General features: G+C 44.9%; 1 protein-coding gene across 5 annotated transcripts in view; it reads right to left on the reverse strand.

The window, feature by feature from the left end:
• Nucleotides 1–26,287, reverse strand: part of LOC147618088 (uncharacterized) — a 55,183-nt gene that overhangs the window by 17,233 nt on the left and 11,663 nt on the right. Inside the window, exon 2 of one of the 5 annotated variants that reach the window (XM_086775336.1) lies at nucleotides 13,273–13,786. The exons of the other annotated variants lie outside the window; for them this stretch is intronic. The gene's annotated coding sequence lies outside the window, so the exon portion shown is untranslated. The remainder of the gene's footprint in view (nucleotides 1–13,272; nucleotides 13,787–26,287) is intronic. 5 annotated transcript variants of the gene reach the window in all.

Genomic DNA, 26,287 nt, shown 5'->3' on the forward strand with positions numbered 1-26,287 from the left:
GAAAACAAAAATATATATATATATATATATATATATATATATATATATATATAAAAACACAAAAGCAAAAGCTAAAGATAGCTTTTGGGGAAGCCTATATATTCCCCTTAAGCAGGCTTCTAGTCACACATCTCTCAAGTTCTCAAGCTCTCAAGCTCTCGAGTTCTCTAGCACTCTCCTTGTGCAAGATAAATATTTTTTCTCTCACCTTGCCCTCTTCAAGATGTCGACCCAAGAATCCGAGTTGGAGCCCCTTATCGAACGTGAAGGCTTGCCGGCTACGGAAGATACCAATGCCGATCTTTTCCACGATTATGTGTCAAAATCAGATTTCCAAGAATTTAAAGTTGCTCTCGAAGCTTCTTCCTTGGAATGTCAAGCACAAATCGCCACGCAGATGCAGGCTTTACAGAACTCCATCTCTTTGCTGACTCCTACCCTATCTACTCTTTCGGGTATGGATACCTTGGCATCTGCTTTAGGCCCCTGCTTCATGCAACCGAGGCCGGCAACAGTCTCGAGGCCCGCTAGGGTAGCTTCGTGGCAGTATGGGACGTCACGAGGTAGAGATTGGTCGGTACGTCCATCTAGTTAGCTCAGCTCGTGGCTCGGTGGGGACAACCAAGACTTGTGGGCTTGCCTACGACTGTCGAGGTTGGGAGGTGAGTCAGGCCTGCACCCTCTTCACATTTGTTTGTTTGTTTGCAGGTTTCGAGTCTTGTACCACAAGCGTTCCACGAGGAGATCCTATGGGGATTTGACAGAGCACCTCTCTTATGCAGGCGACACCCCAGCACCCCTCCTAGCCCATAGGACCTTCTCCACGATGGATCACATATTCATGCTTCGGGCTATCATCGAGCAAGCCAAGGCAGATGGCTGTCAACTATAGTTTTGTGGACTTTGCAAAGCTTTTGATGCAATGCCTCGGTCCAACTGCCTGCTGACATGGTTACAGGTGGTAAGTATTGGTCATAAACCTAGCCTTAGGAGTTAGCACTAATTTATAAGTGAGTGTGTACACACTTCATTAAGTTTTGGGCGACCAAAACTCACTTATAAATTATGACCAGCTCGGTGTTCACACACACTGATGTCCCGAGGTGGACATAACCCAATGTCCACCGCTCAGACCTTATCCCCTTTGTACAAAGGGAGTAACCAGCCATGTGTCCACTCTAGCTTGCTCCACAAAGCACCTGCCTGCCACCTACACTAGACAACTCACCACCTCACTCCTCTCTCTAGAGATTGGCACCTCCTTCATGAGGGCTGTTGGGCTGCATTTTCTGCACTTTCTCCTTCCCAACTGCATTTCCAAGCTTGCTAAGGTGTTTCTCAAGCTTCCAAGAGTGTTTCCGGATGCTAATCACTCTCCTACACACTCCCAATGACTGAAATTCAACAAAACAGCTCTCTTTATTGCTGTAATTTCTGATCTTTTTGCTGAAAACCCTAATTTCAGCCCTCCTTTCTCAAATTGAACCATAGGGGAAGCTTTCCCAATGTTCCCTTCATTCTCTTAAAGACTTTTGTCGCGAAGAAATGCGACAAATCGAAGATCTCTTCACTCCAAGGACTTCCATTGTGAAGACTTCCGCTGTCATCGACTCTACTTGCAATTGGTAAGCTTTAATGCTTAAATATGGAAACAAGTAGCAAGAGGGAGGAACCGGATTACAAGATCACATACCCTGTGTAGTGTTCTCTTGTCCTACATGCTCTCTTGCAGATTGTTGCTACCATGTGTTGGTGGAACAATAGAGAGCAGATGGTAGGGAACATGGGCACTTGAGAGGGTAGTGTGGATTGCAAGTCTACATCGACAACCACTTGTTTGTAATACTGTATTCATATGCATTGGTATGGAAATCTGGTCAGAAATGCCCATGACACTATGTACTTGAGTCTCCCAAGATCAATATACTTTATTTGAGGGAGGGGTCGGCCGTTCCGGCTCATTGTGTCTCTTGTCAATTCAACAATTTACTTCTTGTATTTAAGCAAGTGTCCATCAAATCTTAGTGTATTTAAGTGTATTGATTAGCATTGTGTTCAACCAAGTTACAATCCACTTGCTGCTGGCTTCTTTTGTGGTGTCCTATTTTAGCCTTTATAGGGCTGACCATGTTAGCTACAGGTCATGAAGAGCTAGTCGGCTGCCCCTATTTGGGCATATATATAGCTAAGCCTTCCCTCTCTCACATTTATTGCTTTGTCTCTACATATTGGCTTGCTGCAGTCCCTCACATACGAGGCCATCTTCCCCTCTTGCTCGGGACTTGTACCAGCATGTGTTTCTTGTTTGGTGATATTGAGAGCAGGCATATACTTGCATTTCTCTCCATCTCTCTCTCTCTCACTCTCTCTCTTGTGTTTCCACTTTCCCATCTTCCGTTGTGCATTCCTTCAGAAGTACCATCAAGAACAAAGCTAGTGGTTAAAGAAAAGGCATAGAGATGTTGCCAGATGAGCAGATGACACCACAGATATGGGAAAAGACCAAATGCGCCAGCTCACCAAACAAGGCTAGTAATGGGAACATATGGATGTACTTGACACATATGTATACGCCTCAAACATATGGATATACTTGGAACATATGGATATGCTTGGAACACTTGCATTCCACAGTTGAGGTGTCACAAATAGAGGGAACTCCCGGAGCAACAATAATAGACCAGACCAACGTTTCAAATACCAAAGACACAGCATGATAACACAGCGGAAGAACCATAAATAATACAATAAGACCGGACTGAGCCGGAACGGCCGTCCCCCCGTAGGAACTTTATTTATTTAGAGAGAAGCTTTTACAAGATACCAAGGTGTAGGTGCATACAACACCGGATTTTCCACAAAGCATTAGCACAAATCTCTTACCCAGATCTCCATCTAGAGCCAAGATACAAACACTGCACTCAAAAAGCAATCCGAAGACTGTCTCAAAACAGTCCCATAACCAGCTCATAATCAGCCCATAAACTGTCCATAAAACAGCCCGGTACGGAGCCCAAAACAGCCCCGAGTTCCGTGCCAAATCAGCTCCAAAATAGAGCCATAAATCAGCCCCAAAAGAGCTCTCAAATCAGCCCCAAAATCAGCTCCATAAACAGGCCTAAATCTGGCCATACGGCATGAGCAGCATGGGATTTTATTCAATAAAGTGACTTATAACGTTTATAAGTGTCATGTGCACAGTGGGTATCTACCGTGTGCTATACGCATGCAAGACTAGTTTCGAGGCTTGGGGAAGCTTGGAACTAGGCAGGCTGATTGACGAGCTGAGTTAGGGAAATACTAACGGGCGGGCACCCAAGTATGGACGGGCGGGCGGCCAAGTGTGGACGCCCGATGACCGGCCAAGAGCCTATAAAAGGGTGGCCAAGGTTAGTTATTGTATTATAGAGAGTCTCGCGAGTTTGTGAGAGCTCTATGGTCTTGGAGCCTGGATCTAGTGCAGACGTGCACCTGCTTTATGCAGCCGAGGCCGGCAGCAATCTCGAGGCCCGCGAGGGCAGCTTCGTGGCGGTATGGGACGTCGCGAGGAGGAGATTGGTCGGTACGTCATCCTAGTTAGCTCAGCTCGTGGCTCGGTGGCGACAGCCAAGACTGTGGGCTTGCCCACGGCTGTCATGGTTGGGAGGTGAGTCAAGCCTGCACCCCCTTGCTTGTTTGTTGTTCGTTTGTTTGCAGGATTCGAGTTTCGAACCAAGATCGATCACGAGGGAAGATCCGTGGGGATTTGACAGTGGTATCAGAGCATACCTCGTGAACGAGCAAGTCGGTAGGTAGAGAAGAAGAGGTCGAAGAACGGTATGTGTTAAAAAACTTGCTGTTTTTTCTGTGCATACTGCAGTTTTCAGATTTTGTATGTGTTTTTTCTTCATCAAAGAACCCCATGTTGATGGTAGATGGTAGTTTTAATAGGGTTGATTGCTTTGCAAAGAAGAGGCCTTGTGTGCAGTCGCATAACTTGCAGGGAGAGAAAACAGAAAAAAAAAGAGAAAACGAAAAAGCATGTTTGCTTTTCGTTGCCTTTTGGCGCAAGAGAGAGAGAGCGTTGGGTGATCGATTCGCTGGCGAGAGGGTTTGCTGGCCTAGATTTGTTGACGTGGCAGGTGGGCTGATACGTTGCAGGCGGGCGGGTGTGTCACCAGGCGGACTAGGCCTGTAGGCAGTCGGGCGGCCAAGCCTGGCGGCTTGCGCAGCCACCCCAGGCTGGCCAGGCCTGCGTAGCCAGGCAGCCAGGCCTACGCAGCCTAGCGCACCGGCCAGGCTAGGCCACGCACAGCAGCAGGCACCCAGCTCACGCACAGCAGGCTGGCGTGAAGCGCACGCTGGCGGACAAACTGGCGGCGCAGGCGCTCGAGCGACGGTGCAGCCGACGGCGGCAGGCTGGCGTGGCGCCGGCAGGAGAGCTAGCAAAAGCAGCTCTGCAGCAGGTGACGTCAGCAGTCCACGATGGCAGCCAGGCGGGCTAATCCAAGAGGAGAAAAAAAAAAGAAGAAAAAACAAAACGCAAGGAAAGCATACTTTTTTAGTGCTTTCGTTTTTGTTTTTTTTAGGGGAGTTTAAATTTTTTTTTTTTTAAAAAGGTTTAAAAGTCCTCCCCTCTCCAAGGTTTCCAAAGGTGTTTATTATTATTATTTTTTTTAGAAAAGCGAATATATATATCCATATATATATATATTAATATATATATATATATATATATATATATATATATATATATATATATATTCAAGGAAAAAAAACAAAACAAAAAACACAAAAGCTAAAGCAAAAGCTAAGCATAGCTTTTCGAGATTTTTTTTGGCTTTTGGGAAACCTTTATAAAACCCCTCTAGTGGGCTTCTTGCCACACCTCTCTTGAGTTCTCAAGTTCTCAAGTTTTCAAGCTCTCAAGCTCTCAAGTTCGCTTGCACTTTTGTTGTGCAAAGATCAAATTTTCTCTCTACGTACCCTCTTCACGATGTCGACCCAAGAATCAGAGTTGGAGCCCCTCGTGGAACGCGAAGGCTTGCCGGCTACGGAAGGCACTGATGCCGATCTTTTTGACGAGTTTGTGTCAAAATCAGATTTCCAAGAGTTCAAAGTAGCTCTCGAAGCTTCTTCGGCGGAACGTCAGGCACAAATCGCAGCCCAGATGCAAGCTTTGCAGAACTCCATCGCTCTATTGACCACTACCCTCTCTACTTTCTCGGGAATGGATACCTTGGCTTCTGCTTTAGGCCCCAATATTACTCCGGAACCGTTTGGGGGCGAGCAAAAGCAGCGAACCAAGGAGATCGTGGACACGTGGCTACACAAGTGGCAAGTTCACTTTCAGTTTCATCCATATGATGATGGAAAGAAGATACAGTTAGCAGCAGGTTTCCTGTCCGGCAAAGCTTTGCTTTGGTGGAAGGAACTCAACCCTAAGCCAACGACTTGGGCACAATTCGAAGACATTTTCAAGAAAGAATTCCTCAAGAAAGAGGATGATTATGATGTTGTAGCCCGGTTTTCAGCTTTGACCATGACCTCGCAGCACCTCACTTATGAGGTCTACCTCCAGAAGTTTCGTGACTTGCAGATGAAAGCTACATAGATGGATCCCACTACTCTTTTGGGGTTTTTCATAGCTGGTTTACCAGACTCGTACCGATTACAGGGGGTTAAAAATAACAAATGTAAAACTTTGGACGAGGCCATTCATTCAGCTCGTATCTATGATGATACGATGGTCTCTTCCAAGTCAAAACCCGTTACCGAGCAGGGGAACAAGCATAAAAGAAAGTTCTCCGCACCTATGGCTAACTCGACTGAAGGCAAGTCTTCGGACCAACCTTCGAAGAATACAAGTTCGACACCCGCGAAGAAGAAACGACTTCTTAGGGCTTTGAAGCTCAAGAAGGAAGGACGTTGTTTTATCTGCGAAGAAAAAGGACACATGCGTAATGAGTGCCCGAAGAAAAAGGGTACCAAGTCAAACGCAGGACCCAAGCCAAAGGCAGCTAACCAGTTGTCTTTGACAGGTACGTCAATTACTGTACTTTCTCGCCCTAGTACTTGTTCTGATTGTCTGTTCAATTCTAAAGTATTTGGCATGCATGATCTTCTCCGAGTTTATGGAGAAGTGAATGGCCAGAAAATTCACATTCTGTTAGACCCTGGCAGTTCGCATAACTTTGTTAACTACAAACTTGTGCAGAAATTGAGTCTTGATACGACACTCAGCAACCATACCTATGAGGTACGTCTACCTGCGGGAAGACAAGTTTGGGATCGCAAGGTGGAGATGCTTCCAATCCAGATTCAGGACTACAAAGATACTCTGGAATGCTATGTTATGCATCTGGAAAATGTAGACTTGTTATTAGGGATTGAGTGGTTTAAGACTCTTGACGTCCAGATAGATTGGTCTAGTCATATTTTTTCTTTTCAGCATAGGGACTCCAAGTATAGTATTTTAGGTGATTGTATCCATCCCTCTCAGGGACCTCTTGTAAATACAATTGATTTTGGAAATATAATGAATTCTTCTTTGTACACCGCTTTCCATTGTATCTTGATTCCACTTTCTTCTTTTCTCATCCCTTCCATGGATGTGAATGAATTAAGTGTGTTTGAAAGCAAAGAATTACAGAAGATACTTGATTCGTTTCAAGATGTATTTCCTAAGGAATTGCCATCGGGTTTACCACCTGAACGGGCAGTAGATCATCGTATTGACTTGATCCCTGGTGCTCATCCTGTGAGTATTCCACCTTATAGGATGAGCCAAGCTGAGGAAGATGAGTTGGCTAAACAACTCGAAGATTATCTGAGGATGGGCCAGATCCGTCCAAGTAAATCACCTTGGGGTGCACCTGTGTTGCTTAGGAGAAAGAAGGACAATACTTGGAGAATGTGTATAGATTACAAAAGATTGAACAAGCTGACAATTAAGAACCGTTATCCTCTCCCTAGATCAGATGACCTAATTGACCGGTTAGCAGGAGCGAAATATTTCACGAAGATCGATTTACGTACTGGCTATCACCAGATACGTATTCATGAAAGGCATGTCGAAAGAACCGCCTTTCGGAATAGGTATGGCCATTACGAGTTTCTCGTATTACCTTTTGAGTTAACCAATGCTCCAGCCACTTTCCATGATGAACGATCTTTTTCGTGAACATTTGGGAAAATTTGTGGTGGTGTTCCTGGATGATATTTTGATATATAGCCGTACTCTTGAGGATCATGTCAGACACCTCATGATTGTCTTATCTATTTTGAGACAGAATCGACCATATGCTAAGTTGAGTAAATGTGAGTTCTTTATGACCGACATCATTTACTTGGGACACAAGATCACTAGAGATGGGTTGAGCATTGACTATGACCGAGTTCAGAAGGTTTTGGACTGGCCTATACCGCGAACAGTGAAACAACTTCGTTCTTTTCTCGGTTTTGTTGTATTTGAGAGGAAGGAAAGCTCGTTGGGCAGAGTTAATGCAAGATTTTGATTTTGAGATCCGTTATCGGAAAGGGTCCATGAATAATATTGCAGATGCGCTTAGTCGGATTAGAGAGGTGAATTCTTTGTCATTCACCGAGATTTCTACTGACTTATTTCAGTCATTGAGAGGGCTTTGCAGGACTGATAGTTATTTTGGTCCATTTTGGCAGAAGATCCAGGACGGGAGCTCATTGATTGACCAAGACTCGATGACTGAGCAGTCTACCATTCAGGCTGCAGGAGGTCAGTGGATGATTCGGAATGGTTTACTATTCCGTAATGACAAAATTTGTGTACCACAGATCCCGGACATTAGGTCCAAGATTCTGAGGGAGTGTCACGACGCCCCTTCTGCTGGACACCCTGGGGTACACAGGACACTATCATTAGTGAAACACACTTTTTATTGGCCGAAGATGAAAGGGTATGTAGAAGATTATGTTCTCAAGTGTCAGATTTGTCAGGCAAATAAAGCTGAACGCTTTAGACAGGCTGGGTTGTTGCATCCTTTGCAAATCCCAGGTAATAAGTGGGAAAGTATTTCCATGGATTTTATTACCGGATTGCCAAGAACACATCAAGGCCATGATTCTATTTGGGTTGTGGTAGATCGCTTGACAAAGATGGCTAGATTTTTACCGACCCGGAAGACTATTACAGCTACGCAATTAGCTCGGCAGTTTATCGAGCAATTGTTTAGACTGTACGGGTTACCGCAGGACATAGTCAGTGATAGGGACTCTAAGTTTACGAGTGACTTTTGGAAACTTGTTTTCGAGAAGTTGGAAACAACTTTGAATTTGAGTTCCTCTGATCATCCTCAATCTGATGGCCAAACTGAAAGAGTGAATCAGATTTTGGAGGATATGCTTCGAGCATATGTATCCAAAAGACAAAGTTCATGGGAGGATCATCTTCCTATGTTAGAATTTGCATATAACAGTACTAAGCATACGAGTACAGGGTTTAGTCCTTTCATGCTTATGTACGGTTTTCAACCAAGATCACCTGTTACACTAGGATTCTCAGGACTTCAGCATGATGCAGCACGTAATTTTTTGCAAGATATGCAGGAAATGTTACAAGTTGCAAAGGAATCTATTAGAAGTGCTCAAGACCGAGACAGGTTTTATTCTAATAGACATCGTTCACCTAGAGAGTTCTCTGAAGGAACGATGGTATATTTGCGAGTTCCGAAAGATTCCGAGACTTTACAGACAGGTAGATCTCCGAAATTATCCCCTAGATACTGTGGACCATTTCGTGTTACACGACGGATTGGTTCAGTTGCATATGAATTGGATTTGCCTTCTCATGTAAAAGTTCATCCTGTATTTCATGTCAGTAGACTTAAGGAAGTACTGGGTGGAGCAGATCAGTTAGTTACTCCTCAAGAAATTATAGATGTCCAGGACATGACATTTGTTCCGCACGAACCTGAAAAGATTCGTGGCTTTCGTGAACGAAGATTGCGTCATACGCTTATCACGGAATACAAGATCAAGTGGAAGGATCGTGTTGAGGAGGACGCTACATGGGAGACATTGACTTCTCTTCAGAGAGATTACCCTGGCTTTTTAGTGAGCTCAGGAGTGAGCTCTTAGAGGAAGGGGAGTATGTCATGTGCACAGTGGGTATCTACCGTGTGCTATACGCATGCAAGACTAGTTTCGAGGCTTGGGGAAGCTTGGAACTAGGCAGGCTGATTGACGAGCTGAGTTAGGGAAAAACTAACGGGCGGGCACCCAAGTATGGACGGGCGGGCGGCCAAGTGTGGACGCTCGATGACCGGCCAAGAGCCTATAAAAGGGTGGCCAAGGTTAGTTATTGTATTATAGAGAGTCTCGCGAGTTTGTGAGAGCTCTATGGTCTTGGAGCCTGGATCTAGTGCAGACGTGCACCTGCTTTATGCAGCTGAGGCCGGCAGCAATCTCGAGGCCCGCGAGGGCAACTTCGTGGCGGTATGGAACGTCGCGAGGAGGAGATTGGTCGGTACGTCATCCTAGTTAGCTCAGCTCGTGGCTCGGTGGGGACAGCCAAGACTGTGGGCTTGCCCACGGCTGTCATGGTTGGGAGGTGAGTCAGGCCTGCACCCCCTTGCTTGTTTGTTGTTCGTTTGTTTGCAGGATTCGAGTTTCGAACAAAGATCGATCACGAGGGAAGATCCGTGGGGATTTGACAATAAGTCGGTGTGTTCCCAAATCATTAAAGATGGGCTGAACATATTATTATTTTGGGCATGGACAGGTGGACAAAAGGAGGCACCTAGATGAAACTTGGGCATCAAGCTAGGAAAAGCATAAAAGTTGATATTTTTGGGCTTAAACTTGGAGTACAAGCCAAGAAAAGCATAAAGTAGTTATTTTGGGCCAACCCGGTTATTTTTGGCAAAAAGGGAAAAAGCACTTCAAATATAGCTAGTTGACTTTATTAAAGGAGTTGGGTGCTTCTCTTTTTGCCATGTGCATCCCTCTTGGAGTTTCTCTCTCTCCTCTACTAGCCAACTGCAAATTTTTCTCTCTTCTCTCTTGTGTTGGCCGTACAACAACTCCTGGTGATTCTCTCTTGCGTTGGCCGTACAGCAGGCAGCTCTCTCTCTTCTGGCCGTGTCATGGGCATGCCACTAAAATGCTCTAGCTTTCTTCTATGGAAAATCCCTCTTCACACCTTGGTTCCGCCCAGTGTGTGAAACACTGGTCAAGACTGGTGAAGGGACCAAATGGTGACAATAAAGCAGTTGTCCGCAACTGTAGAAACCTAATATCACTGAGATATCCTTCGAGAATAGCAAATGCACTGCCAATCCGAAATATTTCATAATTCCAGCATTAAAGCCATAAATGCAGATCCACGATCCCAAGTTAGATACAAGCACAAGAACCAACTGTATTGAAACTTTATCCATATTCCGAGTCAACAACTCTGCTAATAACCAGACACAGGCAAAAGAACCAACTATGTCTCATATATCCATAATTTCATAAACCGGATAATAACTAGACACAGGAACAAGAGCCAACTATGTTCCAAATATTCATAAATCCATAAGTCCATAAGTAGCTTTAAGTACTTGCAAATGAAAAGTAAGCAGAATACATAGCCACAAATCATCTTGTGTCATGTGCATGAAAAATGCCATGGAGATTCTCAGGGCTAATCCAGAAGGGGCAGCCAAGAAAAAGAGCATTAGAACTAGGACATGAAGCACAGAGTGCTGTTTGGCAGTGTAAGGATTGGAGCAAAAGCATGAAGAAGGACTGTCGGCTGCGTTGGAGGCTGTCGGGACCAGAGGATTGCTGTCGACTGCATGAGGACCAACGGCGCTCATTATGGACAAAAAGAGGCCAATCGGCTGGCCGACCAGCCCAATATTCCAAAGTGCCTATAAATAGCATAGATGCTCATCATTGTATTCATTCAACTCTTTATGAGTTGGGTCCTTAGGGTCCAGTATTAGGACTAGATTTTGGTGATGTTCACCTTTTCAAGAAGATAGCCTAGGGCTGTAGAAAAGTACCTTTTTGTACTATATGATATATATTGAATTTCCAGCCATATCTCTCTCTCTACTCTCTCTTCATGTCTACGTTTTGCATCAGCATGTTCTCAGTAGCTGATTATGGACAAAAAGAGGCCAGTCGGCTGGCTGACCAATAGTCGGCCAGCAGCCCAATATTCCAAAGTGCCTATAAATAGCATAGATGCTCATCATTGTATTCATTCAACTCTTTATGAGTTGGGTCCTTAGGGTCCAGCATTAGGACTAGATTTTGGTGATGTTCACCTTTTCAAGAAGACAGCCTAGGGCTGTAGAAAAGTACCTTTTTGTACTATATGATATATATTGAATTTCCAGCCATATCTCTCTCTCTCTCTACTCTCTCTTCATGTCTGCGTTTTGCATCAGCATGTTCTCAGTAGTGTTTAGGGCTGAAAGAAGACCCCCAGAGCTTCCGCATGTTACATTGGTATCAGAGCATCAGGCTTAGCAAAGCTAAACACTGAATCAGTCCCATATGATGGTGTACAGGTCCAAGGTACAGGAAAGTACACGGATACGAAGCCCAAGGCAAGGAACACACAATTGGGAAGAGCTCCCAAGAGGTTTGTTGGTGGTGTTCCACAAAGCCAGAGGGGATGGCAGTCCTGTGAGCCAGATACGTTCTCGGGAAACGGTCCCAAGGGAGGATTATCCTCCAAGGGGTGATGTGAGAGTGCCAGACTCATTTCTCAGGAATGAAGACCAAGAAAGTGTTCAAAGTTAGGGCAAGAATGGATTGGGGACTGGAGGGAACAGATGCATAGATCTTATTCCGAGACAGAGTGGTTTTGGAGACCGGGCTGGGCTTTCAGAGAAAAGGGTTGCCAGAGATGGATGGATGACAGAGGGACTTTGGGAAAAGATTGGGATGATGACACTCATCCAAGGAACAAGTTGGAATCCCGTCATCAAGTTTAGCAGAGGGGGATGTCATGTGCATGAAAAATTCCATGGACATTCTCAGGGCTAATCCAGAAGGGACAGCCAAGAAAAAGAGCATTAGAACTAGGACATGGAGCACAGAGTGCTGTTTCGCAGTGTAAGGATTGGAGCAAAAGCATGAAGAAGGACTATCGGCTGCGTTGAAGGCTGTCAGGAGCAGAGGATTGTTGTCAGCTGCATGAGGACCAGACGGCACTGATTATGGACAAAAAGAGGCCAGTCGGCTGGCCGAATAGCATAGATGCTCATCATTGTATTCATTCAACTCTTTATGAGTTGGGTCCTTAGGGTCCAGCATTAGGACTAGATTTTGGTGATGTTCACCTTTTCAAGAAGACAAAGTACCTTTTCGTACTATATGATATATACTGAATTTCCAGCCGTATCTCTCTCTCTCTCTACTCTCTCTTCATGTCTCAGTTTTGCATCAGCATGTTCTCAGTAGTTTTTAGGGCTGAAAGAAGACCCCAGAGCTTCCGCGTGTTACATCTTGCCATGCCATTAGACTGCATAAGGGCACCACCCCTATGATCCATACGCATGCCCAAGCCAAACATGCTTCACATGTCCATATGGTTCACCAGAGCAACAACCCTTCCATGAAACCATACACGCTTGCCAGGGTTTCCCCTTCCACGAGGCTTCACTCACCAGGGCAGTTATGAATTCATGCGACACTCACCAAGGTTACCACCCTTCCATGAATGAACATGCTCGCCAGGGTTTACCCTTCCACGAGGCTTCACTCACCAGGGCAACTACCCTTCCATGAGTTCACAAAATTCACTCACCAAGGTTACCACGCTTCCATGAATGAATCCATCCACAGTTGGCGCAGACACAGTCCCCTGCCAATGAGATGTTAGATCACATGACTCTCGGCACAGACATAAGTCCCCAGTCAACAAGGCATCATGTCCACTCTACCACATGCACTCCATGTCGGTACTCAAAACATACACTTTGGAGGCGAGATGGGCTCAAGTTCACTCTACCACATGCACTCCGTGTTGGTACTCCAACCACACACCTTAGAGGAGAGGTGGGCTCAAGTTCACTCTACCACGTGCACTCCGTGGTGGTATCCTGCTCACAGACCTGGAAGGAGAGGTGGGCTCAAGTATACAAGATAACATGAGAATAAGCCACACGTATAAATATCTTGGTTCTCCATAAACATGTCCACGATAGATAGTTTTACAAGCATTTCGGCCAATAAAAGAAATCTATAGAAAAATCCTCGATCCATGAAATATCCATGAGTTCAGTATCCCAAATAAAGGGAGCCAAAAAAACATACTCCATCCAAGCAAAAGGAGCCGTCCTTCGACATATCTGTAAGAAAAACCATATAAACCAAGCTTTTCAACCATAATGTTTACCTGAAACAATTCAAGGCAAACAAACAACACACAATTCTCCTTGTATAGACATACAAGGGTTAAGTGTCCAAAACTAAATTGCAAAAAGCAGCAACTTTGTAAAACTCAAAGTATACTTAGCATTTATCTTTGCCAGGTTCACATAAGGTATAGCTCCATATAGCTTGCTCCTAAGCTTGATTTATAATTCACAATAGTCCATCTCGAAATTGTGGTGAACACAAGCACATAAAACCAACTCCATACTCCAAGGATAAAATCTATGAATCCATAAATCCTTAGACCAAGCTGTCTACTGCTCATGTTCACAACAGCTTCCATAAGCTCAATAGCAAAACTGTTAGTCAGTGTAGTCTCCACTTCTGATCTTTTCTCTTTCTCATTGTTGGAAGAAAGCCTCTTGCTTCTGAGAAAGCCTTTGCTCTGATACCACTGTCACAAATAGAGGGATCTGTCAGAATATGCAGCGGAGATGATGACCAAAACTGGGAACACAAGAGCAAAAGCAAAAACGCAGGCAGAAAAACAGCACAAAAAGAGAGAGATGTAGGCGTGTAACTCTGCTCTGATATACACAAGAAGATCCCGAATATGATACAAATAAGGTATGGGGGCTCGGGTCCTATATATACCTCCCATAGAGGGCAGTCGGCCAGCAAAAAGAATGCCCACGACTGATAAAAAAGACCCACGACTGCATAAATGCAGTCGGCCAGCAAACTGGTGCCCACGACTGATGAAAACCAGTCGGCCAGCAGCAAGAGTGCCCACGACTGATAAACACCCAGTCGGCCAGCACTGTACTGCTCTTGGCACCCTCTGGCAGCCCTCCCAAGCCTCAGAAAAATGGAAAAAAATAGGGAAAAATGGGAAAACACCTCATAAGGGCGGGCACACCCACAACAAAGGCCCTGGTGTATAAAACTGGACAGGAGATGACTTCTCCGATGAAGCCTTCCCCTTGCCCGAGTTACGGCCTTTCGACCGTTGGCCAGTAAAGGCCTCCGAACCTCCACCCTGAGGAGGGTTCGTGAATCGTTCCTCCTGGTCCAGGACCATGGGCACAAGCTCCTCCCACGTGATGGTGCTGAGCCTGCCACTGGTAATCAAAGAGGAGTAAAATGCTGAGTACGAAGAGGGCAAATGTGACAGCAACGTGATGGCCATGTCCTCTGACGATATGCACTCAAAAAGCCATCCAAAGACTATTTCAAAAAAGTCCCATAACCAGCTCATAATCAGCCCATAACCTGTCCATAAAACAGCCCGGTATGGAGCCCAAAACAGCCCCGAGTTCCATGCCAAATTAGCCCCAAAACATAGCTATAAATCAGCCCCAAAAGAGCTCTCAAATTAGCCCCAAAATCTACTCCATAAACAGGCTCAAATCTGCCCATGACAAGGCCAGAAGAGAGAGAGAACTGCCTGTTGTACGCAGTGTTGCCACCAGGCGTTTCTGAAACGGCACGTATGAAACGGGTTTCATACGTTTTGAAACGTTTCATAAAAGGTAAGAAACGGGTAGAAAAAGGTTTCATACAAAATAGAAAAAGTATGTATATTTTTAACTTGAAATATACAAAAGAAAAAACTGTTGACATAACTCATAAGAGACTACATTGAATTCATTTCAATAAAAACAAAATACATGTAAGATATGATGATATCACAAATCACGTGGGTGATGACTAAACAGAAATCAAAAGGATCACCACGTGGGTGATGAGTCATGACTCAAAATCCAAGATCAAAATAAATAACATGTCCAAATAAAATGATGCTGGCAGCTGCTAGCTGCTATCTGCATGCTCATCCTCATCTGCATCCTCATGCTCATCCTCATCTGCAGGCGGGCTGACACGAGTGTTGATTCGATGGCAAGCTGGCACACAAAATGGCGAAAAAACACTGGCGGCCGCCACTGGGAAACGCGCACAGAAAAGGTACGAAACAATTTGATGTGTCGGGCTGTAGGGTATTAGAATATTCATGATGAATAAAAAATGCGTTTCGTGTAGGACGAAACGTTTCGTACGTTTCAAACATGTACAAAACGCGTTTCTATGCAACACTGGTTGTACGGAGAGCACAAGAGATCATCACCAGGAGGAGTTGTACGGCCAGCGCAAGAGAGGAGAGAAAAATCTGCAGTCGGCTAGTAGAGGAGAGAGAGAAACTGCAAGAGGGATGCACACGGCAAAAAGAGAAGCCCCCAGCTCTTTTTAATGAAGTTGACTAGCTATATTTGAAGTGCTTTTTCCCTTTTTGCCAAAAATGACCGGGTTGGCCCAAAATAACTACTTTATGCTTTTCTTGGCTTGTACTCCAAGTTTTAGCCCAAAAATATCAACTTTTCCTGGCTTGATGCCCAAGTTTCATCTAGGCGCCTCCTTTTGTCCACCTGTCCATGCCCAAAATAATAATATGTTCAACCCGTCTTTAATGATTTGGGAACACACCGACTTACAAACGTTATAAGTCACTTTATTGAATAAAATCGCATCCTGTTCATGCTGTATGGCCATCTTTCAAGCCAAACCATGCCAATAAAATTCTTCAGTGGAAAATCCCTGCACACCTTGGTTCCGCCTAGTGTGTGAAACACTGGTCAGGATTGGTGAAGAGACCAAATGGTGACATGAGGACAACTACAATGTAAGAGGGAGGGAATGTAACTATTTGGCCCTCCTAGCTCTTTTCACATGATGGAACCTTTGCCCGGACACTGAACAGATGGAAGAAGGCATGGAGACACGGACCATACGGTTTGCTCAAGAAAAAGCACCAGTCTTGGACACAAAGCAGAGAGAAGAAAAAATTCAAACTGGGTTGACCGTGAGCCAGGAGCACCACTGGGAAGAGGAGACTAAGCCAGACCAAAAAGCTAAAAGCTGTTTTTTCAACAAGCAGCTCTAACGCCAAAAGGCAAGACCTTAAAGCCAGAAAGCAAAGCATAAAAGAACTTTGAAAAGCTAGTTTATTTGAGTAATATTTTATTGTATAAAGTGAAAAAGGGAAAAGCAAAGAGTAAAAGGCAAAAGCAAAAGCATGAGCATCAATAAGCTTTTGGCAAAAAGCAGGGCTTTCTTCTAATCAATTAAAGCAATACCACAAGGAGCGCCATTGCGTTTTGGGGCCAATCGGTGTTCGTGTACAGTCTGCAAAAGCACTCTAGCTCCTTTGTGTTTGCTTTCTTTACTGAATTTACAACTTAAGCATGTGTGTTTGCGCGACAAATTGATCACTGTCCTTTGATTATAATCGAAGGCCAGTTTCACCGCCTTCCACCCCTTCAGTACAGTTTGGACTCCCCTTTTCTCTGGCTCTCTCACGAGAATACCAACCGGGTTTTCTAGTTAGATCTTCTCAGCCTCTACACCCATTGCACATGCATCACACCTCCAAAGCTCCCAACGAAGATGCACTTCTACAGAGATCACTTTCTCACTCTCACTGAGGATGGATTCATCCAGGAGCCAGGCTACCTGAGTGTTCACATGTCCCATGCCATGCGGATTGCGATTGGCCAAATACGGGTTTCATCCCACCGTCTCAGAGTGGAGACAAGTAGAGCTAAGCATGTCTTCAAAGCCCAGAAGCTCATACGAAGACGCAAAGAGGAGAGGATCTGCCGATTATGCCACACAGAGGTTGAGACGGAGGAGCATTTACATATGTCGTTGCCCAATATACTATGAGATCCGTGAGAGGTTTCACTGTCTGTTTCGTGAGGGATTTGGTCCACTCTCCAGGATCATTGACTTCCCGGACCAACGTTGCCTAGGCCTCTTCCTATTTTAGCTCTGCAGACACAGGGACACTTTCATGGGAGAGCTTCGGCCCCAACCACCCCGCCCCCTTCCTCACTAGCTAGCCATCACCAGTTTCTTCCAGACCCAGGAGGTGAAGGACACAAATACAGTGGATCTTGTGGACCCCCTCGAGCTGCTCCACACCCACCTCGCCCGAGAGGAGTTACCTTGGACAAGGCCTCTGCACTCCAGCATACCCAACGCCCCCGGCCCCCCAACTGTCGATGTCACCATTGGTCCACCCGTGTTTTCTTATCATGTATGTACATTGGACTGGTGTCCATGGCAATTGTATATGCCGGGGATTGATGCCACTCATGTGATACTGTGGACTTGGCTTTCGTTTGGGACTTGTGCCTCCGTGTACATGCCCGGAAATGCTTGGTGGATTAGTGTTCCATTGGGTCTCGTACCTCGTGTACTTGCCTGGAGTACGTCTATTTTGGTATAGTCTCATGAATGGGGATTGTCCATATCAATGCTGCATTGCATAGCATCTTTATGTGCTTGCTTGCAATTGAAATTGCATGCTGATTTCATGCTTGCTTGACCAATGTGTAGTTCCGGGTAAGGGGACGCCCGCCCGCGAACCGTGAGTGTGAAACTGTCTGCTGCTGACACAGTTATGTGGCATGTGACACGTGGTAAGTATTGGTCATAAACATGGCCTTAGGAGTTAGCACTAATTTATAAGTGAGTGTGTACACACTTCATTAAGTTTTGGGCGACCAAAACTCACTTATAAATTATGACCAACCCGGTGTTCACACTCACTGATGTCCTGAGGTGGACATAACCCAATGTCCACCGCCCAGACCTTATCCCCTTTGTACAAAGGGAGTAACCAGCCATGTGTCCACTCTAGCTTGCTCCACAAAGCACCTGCTTGCCACCTACACTGGACAACTCACCACCTCACTCCTCTTCCTCTCTCTAGAGATTGGCGCCTCCTTCATGAGGGCTGTTGGGCTGCATTTTCTGCACATTCTCCTTCCCAACTCCATTTCCAAGCTTGTTTAGGTGATTTTCAAGCTTCCAAGAGTGATTCCGGATGCTAATCACTCTCCTACACACTCCCAATGACTGAAATTCAGCAAAACAGCTCTCTTTATTGCTGTAATTTTTGGTCTTTTTGCTGAAAACCCTAATTTCAGCCCTCCTTTCTCAAGCTGAACCATAGGGGAAGCTTTCCCAAGGTTCCCTTCATCCTCTTGAGGACTTTTGTCGCGAAGAAAGGCGACAAATCGAAGATCTCAACACTCCAAGGACTTCCATCGTGGAGACTTCCGCTGTCATCGACTCTACTTGCTATTGGTAAGCTTTTACGCTTCAATATGGAAGCAAGTAGGAGGAGGGAGGAACCGGATTACAAGATCACATACCCTGTGTAGTGTTCTCTTGTCCTACGTGCTCTCTTGCAAATTGTTGCTACCATGTGTTGGTGGAACAATAGAGAGCAGATGGTAGGGAACATGGGCACTTGAGAGGGTAGTGTGGATTGCAAGTCTACAACGACAACCACTTGTTTGCAATACTGTATTCATATGCATTGGTATGAAAATCTTGTCAGAAATGCCCATGACACTATGTACTTGATTCTCCCAAGATCAATATACTTTATTTGAGGGAGGGGTCGACCGTTCCGGCTCATTGTGTGTCTCTTGTCAATTCAGCAATTTACTTCTTTCTTGTATTTGAGCAAGTGTCCATAAAATCTTAGTGTATTTAAGTGTATTGATTAGCATTGTGTTCAACCAAGTTACATTGGTATCAGAACATACGGTTCTCTTTCACTTCTATCGTGAGAGACGATCACCGTGAACACTAGCTATCTCTACACTTAGAACATTATGGACAGCCATACAATGAATGTTGGAGATGCTAACACAAGAGGCAGGGACAATGAAATGCATGCTTTCAATGCTTTACAGGATGAGCAAACTCATGTGGTGCACAATAGGGAGCATGAATATGTGGGACAGCCATCCCATGGCAAAAAGAAGATACAGGAAGAAGAGTCCATAGTCTTGAGGGCTGAACTTACTCGTATTATGCATGCTCTTCCCCATGCACAACAAGAAGAATTGAACCTCTACTGCCGCGAGGATCCACTGGTACATGACCGTTTGAAGGCCAAGAAAGCTGAATCTTATATGGATCATGCAATGGCAATGATTGCTCAAGAGTTGCACATGCAACCGAGGGATGCAGCACGTGCATACTTGGCTCGTACCGAGGATGCCTATGTAGAAAAGGCAACCATTCCACATGTCTTGGACTCCCCACTGGTGCCCGAACAAGAACTTATGTCTAAGAGGATGAATCTCCATGCTATGGGAGAGGAACAATCAATGACTTCACGCCATGCAGGAATATCTCATGTAGCCCGTGAAGGATACAATGTTTATGGCAGTGGTCAAAATGTATGTCAAATGCCATTGCCGGCTGAAAATGTGCATGCACAACACATGCATCATGGGCTGCAATTTTCTGTTGGTGCAAGTATTCTGCGTATCTCTCATGCCACTCATGCCTTCGAGTGTGCTCGTGAGGGAGAAGCTATGGCTGAAAATATATCAATGCATGTTGAGGAGCCAGCCATGCCTCATGCTTACAGGGCACATGTATCTATGCCTTATGCATCACCTTTTGGTCCTAAAATGATGCCAGTCACACAGGGGCTGTCCCAATGGACAAACATGGGGAAAAACATGTTGAGATGCAGGCACATGCATCAAAGTCTCGTGACTTTAAAGCCGGAGACAAATCTGTGAAGTTCGACACATATCATGGGGAATATGATGCATCAAAGGCACTTGCTTTTATTGCCCAGTTTGATATTGCTTTAATGATGAGGATTTCACTCAGAAATCCATGATCCGGCATGTAAGCATGTTCATGAAAGGCACTGCTGCCCATTGGTGGCTCACGGAGAAGCTCGAATCCTGTTAGATCGTGGGAAGAGTTCAAGGAGAGGTTCTATGCTCAATTCTTGCCTCCCAATACATTGAATGAGATAACAATGAAGTGGGATTGGGTGAAGCAAAATGAGGGAGAATTGGTAAATGCATATGTACAAAAGTTTTGGAAAGTGCTTTTGGAGGTGTCTCCATTTATGCATGTCACCGAGGCGGAAAGGAAGAGAAGGTTTCAATCGGGATTGCAACCCGTGTACAAAGCGGGACTACAAATGTATCCTGGCAATACCTTACACCAACTAATCGCAGCCGCCACCGCCACTGCCACCAAGCAATTGGAACTCAAATTAAGTCGATCCAATAAGGCTAAACCCTCATTTCAAGGCAAAGAGAGGGCTGTCCAAAACCTGCAAAATGATGGACAACCACCTAAAAAGGACCAAAACCAAGATAAAAATGGTCCAAAGGCTGAAAATAACACTACTAAGAAGCGTCTCTTCAAACTGAGAGACTATGGTCTCACTCCGGAGCAGAAAAAGCAATACATGAGTGAGCAGAAATGCTTTACTTGTTGTAGCACCGAGCATATTCCAAAGGCATGCCCAAACAAGAAGAAGCGTGATAATGCAAATGCATCAAAGCCTAATGTGCATATGGTTCCGGATGTGCAGGGCAACACTTCACATGATAGCAAAGACAGGGTTGTATGTAAAGCTTGGAGACAGCTCAAGGATCAGCCCGCTTTGTTCATGTTTGATGATTGTGCATCTGAAAATTTCATATCCACACAGATGGCAGCTGCTTTGGGTATTGAAGTGGAGGACATGGATCCTCAAATTAAAGCAGGGGCTGCCTTTGTTGGTAGAGAAGTGCTGGTCATGCCTGTTTTTGGCAAGTTGCGCATACACATCCAAGGCTATGTGGATCATGAGGGTTTTCTTGTGGCGCCTTTGAATGGCTGTGATGTATTGCTTGCAAAGCCTTGGCATACACGTATTGATCCATGCAAGGCTTACAAGACCAACAGGATCACCTTCATGCATAAAGGCCGAGAGCATGTAATTGATGCTGGTGAAGAGGGTGATACCATTCCCCTTGTATCTCATGTACAAATTAAGAAAGCAATGAAAAAGAGTGTTTTTACGTACTTGATTTTTGTACGAGATCATCTTGAGGAAAATAATTGTATATATAAACACTCTTAGTAATGATAGGCTGAAATTCTTGCAAGAACACAATGATTGTTTTGCTGATGAGTTACCAATGAGTTGCCACCCGTACGACCGGAAGATCATCGCATTAATCTTGTGCCGGGTAGTTCACCACCTAATAGGCTAGCCTATCGTGTAAGTGCATCCCAAAAAGAGGAGATCATGACGCAGGTGAATGAGCTTCTTGAGAAGGGTTTGGTTCAGCCAAGCTCTTCCCCATATTGTTCACCCGTCCTCTTGGTTCAAAAGAAGGATGGATCCTTTCGTATGTGTGTGGATTATAGAGCTTGGAATAAGCTTACCATCAAGAATCGGTTTCCAATTCCACGCATAGACGACATCCTTGACAAGTTGGATGGATCGGCATACTTTAGCTGAATTAATCTCAAGAGTGGATATCATCAAGTGCGTATAGTGCCTGAGGATGTACACAAAACTGATTTCAGGACAGCATTTGGGCTTTATAAGTATCTTGTTATGCCTTTTGGTCTTACAAATGCCTCGACTACATTCAATAGAATGATGGATTGCATATTCCGTGGGTACAGGAAATTTACAGGTGTCTTCTTTGATGACATCCTAGTCTTCTCGAACACCGAAGAAGAGCATAGAGCTCATTTGGCCATTGTTTTTGAAGAACTCGTAAGCATAAACTCTTCATAAATGCAAAGAAGAGTGAGTTCTTCTTGTCAGAGATACATTATCTTGGGCATATTGTGTCCAAAGATGGAGTGCGGATGGATCCTGCAAACATTGATGCAATTCCGAATCGGCCCGAATTGAGTTCGGTGCATGAGATCTGTAGTTTTCTTGGATTATGCTCTTACTACCGCAGGTTTATCCGGCACTTTGCTTCTCCTTTGCATGATTTGACAAAGAAGAAGGCCGTGTTCAAATGGACTAATGTAGAGAGGGATGCATTCCTCAAATTGAAAGATGCAACTACTCATGGTCCAGTGTTGATCATTCCAGATTTGCAAAAGCCCCTTAGTGTGGAATGTGATGCATCTGGAAATTGCATAGGAGTTGTCCTTCAAGAGGGACATGCCGTGGCTTATGAGATCCGTAGATTGCATGATGGAGAGCTATCTCTTGGCATTTATGAGAAAGAGCTCTTGGCTGTAATTCATGCACTTACTACATGGAAACATTACCTTCTTGGGGCTGATTTCACTGTGAAGACAGATCACCAGTGTTTGAGGTATTTTCTTACCCAAACTAAGTTGTCAAAGAAGCATATAAGGATGGCCAATTTCCTCTCTATGTTTCATTTTCAGATCTTGCACACCCCGGGAAAGAAGAATGTAGTGGCAGATGCATTGTCACGAAAGCCGTATGTAGCAGCTATCTCGGTTGCCTCTCATGGGGACTGCACATGCCTCATATGTGATCAAAGAGGGTTATCTCATGAAAGATAATTGCCTATGCGTGATCTCTGACATGAGGCAAAAGGTTTTGGATGAGTGCCATGTTCCTCCATATGCTGGTCATAGAGGCATAATGCCTACTACGCACATGATTGAGCGGTATTTCTTTTGGCCAGGTATGCGGAAGGACATAGAGGCACATGTATGTGCATGTATCACCTATCAAAAGGTGAAATTTGATAGGCAAAAGGCACCAGGTTTGCTTCAGCCATTGCCTATTCCCACGCAGCCATGGGAAAGTATTACAATGGATTTCATTATGGACTTGCCACGGACCCAACAGGGTAATGATGCAATTTGGACAATTGTGGACAGGTTTAGCAAGCAAGCTCATTTCTTGCCGGTCAAAAAGACCATCAAAGCTGAGCATATGGTTAAAATATATCTTGCACAAGTGTTCAAACATCATGGAATGCCGAAGTCCATTGTGGGGGATAGAGATCCCAAGACTACAAGTCTCTTTTGGCGGACCTTATTTGATAATATGGACACCAAATTGGACTTCTCATCAGCTTATCACCCTCAAACGGATGGGCAAAGTGAGGCTACAAATTCAGCCGTGTTGGATCTCTTGAAATGTTATGTGGCGGATCAGAAGTCTTCTTGGGAGAAGTATTTACTGCTTGTGGAATTTGCATACAACAACACGGTGCATGCATCTACGAGAAAGGCCCCGTTTAAGATTGTTTATGGTAAGGTGGTTTTGCCACCCATCCTTCGCACAAAGGATGAGATGTTTGCAGCTGATGAGTATGTAAGAGACTTGGATATTGCTTTTGCTCAGGTGCGGACAGCCATTGCAAGGTCACAAGACAAGCATAAAAAGGCTGCCAACAAGCATAGAAGGCAATTAGATGTTAAAGAGAATGATTGGGTATTGCTGAAATTTGACAAAGCAAGACTTGCAAAGAGGGTGCATATCCTAAGCTTGCAACCAGGTACTATGCGCCTTTTCGAGTGATCGAGAAGATCAATGAAGTGGCTTTCAGATTGGCATTGCCTTCTCCTCAGCCCTAGGAGTATCCTTGCCTTCAGCCCTAGACTAATCCAGCCCTTGGAGCTCATAAGCTTGCTTCTCCAGCCCTTGAGAACCCCTTGCTTCAGTCAGCCCTAGGCGCCTGCTACTATCAGCCTCAAATCAGCCTTGATTCAGTCCACTATAGTTTCTAATTCAGCATACTGTCAAGCCTCAGTTCAACGCCAGCAATCAGCCTGCAGCCAGCCTGGTTTTCTGTCCAGCAGCAGTACATTCATGCGTTTCAGTCCAGCAACAGAGTACCTCTGCGTTTCTGTCCAGCAGTCCCAGAACCTCTGCGTTTCAGTCCATCAGCATCCCTACAGGTCTGCATTTCTGTCCACAGCAGTTTCCAGCCCTGAATCAACAGTTTGCAGCAGTTTCCAGCCCTGAATCTGCAGTTTGCATTAGCATCCAGCCTTCTGTGCATCATCCATACATGCAGCAGTCATCTGGTGAAGGTAACACAGCATTCATAAGTGTTTTCAGCATTCTAACATAGTGTAGAACAGTCCACCTTCTTCTTCTCTCAGCCTCAGGTGTGCAGCCCTTCTTCATGCCCTTGGGAAGAGTGCATAGGCTCGAGATCAGGTCATCGAGGTGTTTCTACAGCAGTGTACAGATCAGCCACTCTCCGATCCTCCGAGATCTTGCGTTTGGCTTATCTACAGTCCACAGTCATTCTCTCTAAAGAAATAAAGCAAATACTATCTCGTTATCGGGATAGGGGGCCCTTCAGTGGGTAATTCGGGACCCAATCTGGTGTACAGTTCTCAATATCTCTCTCTCTCATCTCTTTAAAGTTTAAGTAGTGAAATGGATTGCTAAACTCACGAAACTCAGGATACAGAAGACGGTGTGAGCATTTGTGTGACAGGATTATCCAATACAAAGACTTCCGCTGCATATCACAACACTTGGGAGTGGAACCATTATCTGGAGCAACACGAAGCAACCTGCATGGTTGTTTTCTTCCAAAGGGGCGGTGTACTTGGCAGCTTGTTCTGTTGCTTTTGTAGCTAAGTTGCTGAGGAGATTGCTTCAGGAGCTTTACTGGTACTTGTTACTGCAGTCTTTCGTCTTTGATCGAGGACGGCATCTCTAGCTTCTTGGAGTTCACTCAACATCCGTGCTGAGAGCGGGTGTTAGACATCACCATCCCCTACTACTATTGTTAGATTATGGAGTCGTGGGCTATTATTTGCCCAATCGTGTTTGTGATCGGCAGCCCCTTTTTTGGGCATATGTATCCTGGCCTGCCCCCCTCACAAACACTGTATTTGCCTCTTGCATGCTTTGTGCCTCTGCGTTTTTGGCTTGCTGTAGTTCCTCACATACGACGTGATCTTCCCCCTCCTGCTCGGGACTTGTATCATCATGTTCTTGTTGTTTGGTTGATATTGCACCTGCATTTTCTCCATCTCTCTCGCTCTCTCTCTCTCTCTCTCTCTCTCTCTCTCTCCCCCTTGCGTTTCCACTTTACCATTTTCCACTTTGCATTGCTTCATCGCTTATATGTGCATGTCTAGTTGGAAGCCCTGCAACCCATGCTAGTCCACCACATTTACCATGAAAAAACACAGCCAATCTCTAGCTCTAACAATTTAGAGAGAACCTCCCAAAACAATTTCCACCCGCACGCATGCATACAAATCTCCCCTTCTCTCAGAATCCACAAAATCCTTATCCTCCTAGGAAAACCCTAAGAAAGCACCTACTTCTTGCAAATTCAAAACACAGATATGGTGATTGAGAGATACCTGCTTTAGACAGCCTTGAAAAACACAAATAACACACAAACCTTGCTTTTTCCCACGTCCACGATTAGGTTAGCTCTAATACCAACTGTGAGGGACTCCTCCCAAGGATCACCTAATACACGAGCATAAACAAGATTCGAGAAACCAAATAAAAGGAGTGCAAGCAAGCTCACCACCCCAACCGTAGGTTCGTGTTTGCAAACCTCCCCCGAGCCAAGGGCTAAGGTTCCACTCCCACGAGTCCATGGCAACCCTGACATCCCATACCAGCGGCGCCTATCCACAAGGGCCCTTGGCAAGACTACCCGTGATCCCCCATGTCCATGGCAGGAGTAAGCCTCTTGGTCTAGGTCCAAACCACAATAAATCAATAATAACCCAAGACACACTTCTATAGTGCTTATTGCTGCTATAAATAAGAGTCCAGTCATAAATAGCCAATAACCTTGAATTTACTCAATCTGAACCTTAGCCACGTGAATCCAGCTGCTTTCCCTAATCCCATACCACCCCTAATCTTACTGGATTAGTCCCTAGCCCTGTTGGATTAGTCCCTAACCCCAAGGGTTATTGCTAGGTATGTAACATGAATAGACAACAAAGAGGAGAGAGAGAGATGAATTGTGTATTTAGTATATTACAATGATACAAAAAGATGGATATGTATATGTACAACTTCCATGGCCTTTGGCCTTCCAAACTGGACTAAAATAAATTTACCAATTGACTGACTATGACCTGCCCCAAGAGTGGGGATCAGTTGGTCTTATTATGGCTAACTATTGATAGG

The sequence above is a fragment of the Cibotium barometz genome, chromosome 35 (assembly GCF_041138505.1).
Source record: "Cibotium barometz isolate CiBa-2024 chromosome 35, ASM4113850v1, whole genome shotgun sequence".
Lineage (NCBI taxonomy): Eukaryota > Viridiplantae > Streptophyta > Polypodiopsida > Cyatheales > Cibotiaceae > Cibotium > Cibotium barometz.